The sequence below is a fragment of the Ctenopharyngodon idella genome, chromosome 1 (assembly GCF_019924925.1).
Source record: "Ctenopharyngodon idella isolate HZGC_01 chromosome 1, HZGC01, whole genome shotgun sequence".
Classification (NCBI taxonomy): Eukaryota; Metazoa; Chordata; class Actinopteri; order Cypriniformes; family Xenocyprididae; genus Ctenopharyngodon; species Ctenopharyngodon idella.
In genome coordinates this window covers 13,651,317-13,656,431 of record NC_067220.1, presented here as the reverse complement: position 1 = coordinate 13,656,431, position 5,115 = coordinate 13,651,317, and the positions used below count along the sequence as shown (strand labels likewise).

General features: G+C 36.0%; 1 pseudogene; it reads left to right on the top strand.

The window, feature by feature from the left end:
• The first annotated feature begins 1,293 nt into the window (after positions 1-1,293).
• Positions 1,294-4,733, top strand: LOC127511107 (carbohydrate sulfotransferase 12-like; annotated as a pseudogene).
• Positions 4,734-5,115: the final 382 nt, after the last annotated feature.

Here is a 5,115-nt window from a genome sequence, read left to right as displayed (position 1 = left end):
TTTGTTTATTGTTTTGGCCTTGCCCAGCCCTGAAGAAGTTGCTTCATTTATTTTCTTGGCTTTGTGACGAAACTAAACAGAAAAATAAAAAAAGAAAGAAATTGTTGAAACTGATTTTTATTTTTTATTTATGCTGCTTCCCTGACCTAGACCAGGGTCGTAACAGTATATCATATTCTTTTACCAAAATCTGCTAGTGTCCGAACCTATAGGGCTCGCAATTATCTAGGAACAGATAAAGTGTTTGTGTCCCTGATCTAAAAGCTCTAGAAGGATTATGTAAAACTGGAAGTTCTCAGAGATAGGGGGCACAAGATTATTCAAACACTTATAAACAAATAAAAAGATTTTAAAATCAACTCTAAAACGAACCAGAAACAAGTAATGTGATGCTAAAACTGGGCTGATATGTTCATGTTTGCGAAGACCTTTTAATAATCTTGATGCAGTATTTTGACTGTCTGGAGTCATGCCAAGGTTAGTGGAGTTTGTACCATAATACAAAGAGTTACAGTAATTTAAATTATAAAAATGTATGACTCACTCGTTCAAAGGTTTGAGGAGAGAGGAAAGGCTTAACTTTGGTCAGCAGATGTGGATGAAAAAAGCAAGATATGAAAACTGAGTTTACTTGCTTTTTGAATTTCAAATCACTGTCTAGCAGTACACCCAAATTCTTGACACAGGAGTTAACTGAAGATGTAATGTGATGCAATTGAGGACGATGCATTAGTCTACCATTAGGAGGACCAAAAAGGATAATTTTATTTTTATTTTTATTTAAATTAAGATAATTAGCAGACATCCACATTATAATGTGCTCTAAACAAGCCAACAAAGGCACAAATAAATTATTACCAGAGCGTATAAAATCTGGGTGTCATCTGCATAAACATGAAAGGACAAATCATATTTCCTAAAAAAGGAACCCAAAGGGAGCATATATAAAGAAAATTGGGTGGGAGCTAAAATGGAACCCTCGAGGAACCTCCCAACAGAGATTAGCAGCAGAAGACACAGATGAGTCAAAATTTACAGAAAATGTATGGCCCATATAGGAGTTGAACCAGTTGAAGACAGCTCATTTTAACCCCACACCATGTTCAAGTCTGGAGATAATGATATCATGGTCTTTCATGTCAAATGCAGAGCTAAGATCTAAGAGTATTAATATAACAGTCACCAGCATTAGCTGTCAAATAGATATCTTTCATTGGGGACCTTCAATAAAGCAGACTCTGTACTGTGAAGGGCCCGGAAACCAGACTGAAACATTTTGTAAGATTTGAGATTTAAATAAGAGTGAAGTTGATGTGAAACTACTTTTTCAAAAACATTTGAGATGAAAGGTAGATTAGAAATACGCTGTAATTTTCAAGTATGGAAGAATCAAGATTTGGTTTCTGAAGAGCAGGAACAACCAGACCATGTTTAAGGTCTACTGGAAAAGTCCCCATACTAAGCAATTTATTTACAATAGAAAGAAGGCTTGGCCCTTGTGTGTGTCAAAAAGTTGCATTATTATACGTGGTGGGATAATATCCAATGAACAAAATATAGGTTTGAGGTAGGCAATGATTTTATAAAGAAGAAATAGAGATGGATTCAAATTCACGCCAAACAGATAAGCAAGGTGGAGGAGCAAACTGGGTATAATCAATTTGTAAGGTCTGCAGCCTCTGATTAGAAATCTTATCTTGAAAGAATCTGAGAAAGTCATCACTGCTAATGGAAGAGGGTACAAGGGCAAGCTTTGGGAGAGGGGTTTAAAGCAATAGTAGAAAAGAGTAGCTTCGGCTTGTGCTTATATTTATCTATGATGTTATAACTTGGCATTCTTGACTGCTTTTTAAAAGTTTGACAAAGCAAATCTCAGGGCTTCATAGTACATCTGTCCCAGATTTCACAGACAAGTCTTAATCCTAGTTCCAGACTAAAATGCATATTTGCTGTCTTAACTGAAAGCAACTTGCACTGACATATTTTAAATGTGTCAATGCCATTGTTTTGTCTCAAGATGCACACCTGTAATGATTTGCTTTTTCTAAGGCATGTCAATAAAAGCTACTTAAATGTCCTAATTGAACTAAGGCCTAATCCTGGCTTAATCTGAGATCTGTCTGTGAAACCAAGGCCTGAAGTCTGTATTTTTTCCACCTTAGCTCATAACCGTCTAAAAGCATGTACAGTCTCATTTAACCATGGGTCTCTTATGTATTTCCAGGTTTTGTGTTTCCAGTGTTTTAGTTATGTGGTCTTTTAGTTTTCAGTCTGGTTCTGTTCCTGTTACCTTTTTTTTTTTTTTTTTTTTTGTAGGGCTCATTTTTCCCTTTAAGGCATTTATTTTGTATTTTACATATCTTTAAGACAGTAGTGTTTTCAAAATCTTAGTCTAGATATTAACTTAGTTCCTTAACCGAGCGCACACTGCAGATTTAAAACATTGTGGGTAGCATGACTTTGAGCAAATGTTTGAGAGAAGAAATTTGAGACGTAAATTTAAATTTTAAATCATTTGAAATAAACAGTTCTAAATAATTAAGACTCCTTTTTCTTTCTTAATACAAAATAGGAATGATGAAGACGTTTTCCTTCTGCAAGTCGAATTAATTGCCTTTCCTGAAAATCGGTAAATTGATATCTAGCCTACTTTTCTAATATAGGCTATGTAAAAGAGTGCGTTCAGGAGTGAAAGCAGCAGTTTACTCTGGCTCGCCCGTACAAAAGCGCCACGTTTTGAGAAACCTAATAAAACTCGATACAAACGCGACTCCTACTTTTGGAGAAGGAAGGACATACGCCATTTGAAGAACTCCAGGATGAGGATATATTAAATGTGAGTAGCCTAATGATTGAATTTTCATTTTCATTTTCAAACTACACCTATGCTATAGTAGCATATGTTGTTTATGCGGTAATTTAGGTTTGTATCAGATTCAAGGCATCTATTTAGCATTATTACGTTTTGGCATAACTCTTAAGTTTACAAAATTAAAAAAAAAATTAAATCATGGATGACTAACACTATTATATAGGCTAAGTTGCATGTAAAGGCTAGTCCAAATCCAATTTTTGTGCATATCCTATTGAAATCAGATTTATGAAGTGACAAAGCCTTGTGTTTTGACCGTCTGTGACTTACTTTCAGTTTCATATCTGCCTAAAACATGTCATATGGTCTATAACACGATCTCACATGTTCATTTTTCAACAATTTTTTGGATAGTAAAATTTACATATGTGGTTTCAACAACCAGATGCATTTACACTTGTCCATTTTCGTTTAGAATGCGTCTCAGACCACTTCCTGAAGTGGTTTGAGCGATCGGATTTAAATCCATCTTGAAAGCGTTTCTGAGGAAACAGAAATCGCATATGTGAACAGGCCCATAATAAGTTTACTTCTTGTTGCTAACAAACGTTTTGTTGAACATGAAGAATGCTGTTTCAAACCAAACTGACCATCTCACGATTTAGTCTGACGGAAAGATGGAGCGTTTATGCTACGTTCACATTGTATTGTGAGTTTAGAAATGATACGTCTTTAGGCTAGTAGGCTATTGTAAATTCAGACTTCAACATAAAGTCACTTTTTTTTGTGTTTTTTCCCCAGAATTCTCAACTCGATTAATTCCAGAAACTATAATGTTTAGGTTTCAGTCTATTTTGAGGAAAAGGCGTCCAGTGAAAATGGGAATGCAGAGGCAGCTCCAGTGTTTCTTTCTTTTGGGGACAGTATTTGTCACCTTCTTCATAATTTGCTGGATTGAGAAGAGAGATGGGAACTTTTCCCTACACACAGCTTCAGCTTCATTACAAGATCTCACACACCTCAAACTGCGTCAAGCACATGGTAGACGTGTTATAAGAGAGCTTTGCTCGGCCAATAGCAGCCTGAATTTTACAGAGAAATTAATCACATTTGACCAGATTCCGAACAAAGCCTTGGATCATCTCATTGTGGATGATCATCATGGTGTTATTTACTGTTTTGTACCAAAGGTAGCATGTACCAACTGGAAACGAGTCATGATTGTGCTCAGCCAGAACCTGAAAGCACCAAATGGAACTCCATATCTGGATCCTCTTGACATACCATCAGCATTATCCCACAATACTTCCCTGCATCTGACGTTTAACAACTTTCGGAGGCTCTTTGGTCATTTCTCAAGTCCTTTAATGCATCACAAACTAAAGAATTACACTAAGTTTCTTTTTGTACGGGATCCTTTTGTACGACTTATTTCTGCTTTCCGGGACAAGTTTGTTAGGCCAAATGAGTATTTCTACAGACACTTTGGGTCCACAATGCTTCAGCGTTATGCTAATATTTCAAACACCCCTGACTCTGCTCAAGAGGCCTTCACCGCAGGCATCAGACTGTCCTTTACTCACTTCATTCAGTACCTGTTAGATCCACAGACTGAGAAGAAGAATCCATTCAATGAACACTGGCAGCAGATTTACAGACTCTGCCATCCATGTCAAATTGACTATGATTTTGTTGGGAAGATGGAAACTCTTGATGAGGACACAGAACATTTGTTGAAGATTCTTGGGCTGGAAAATATATTCACTTTCCCCCCGGGTACAAGGATAGGACATCAGTAGACTGGGAGCGAGACTGGTTTGCAAACATTTCCATAGCTGACAGGAGAAAACTGTACAATCTTTATGAACCAGACTTTAGATTATTTGAATACGAGAAACCTGAGACACTTCTGGATGAGTGATGAGTATCGCTAACTGTTTTTGCATTTCCTCAATACCTCATGCAAATAGAAACAAGAGAAATTATGTTGATTCCCATGAAACCTGTCAAGAACATGTCTCGGTCATATTTAAATTTAATGTAAGTGTAAGTTTTTTTTGTTTTTTTGTTTTTGTTGCTATTTATCCCTGAAAGTTGGTCCAATATTCAAATTTTTGTAAAAAAAAAAATTAAGGGAATCAAAATGAAGCATTTTTTGCTAAAAAAAAAGGTTTAATGGTTTCATCCAGGGCTGCAAAAGCAGTTTGGTTACATATTTGAACATCTTTGAGGCATGATGGAATCTATTTTTATTCGTTGTTAAATTCAGACTCCTGTTTTATTATCTTAATCTAGATAATTTT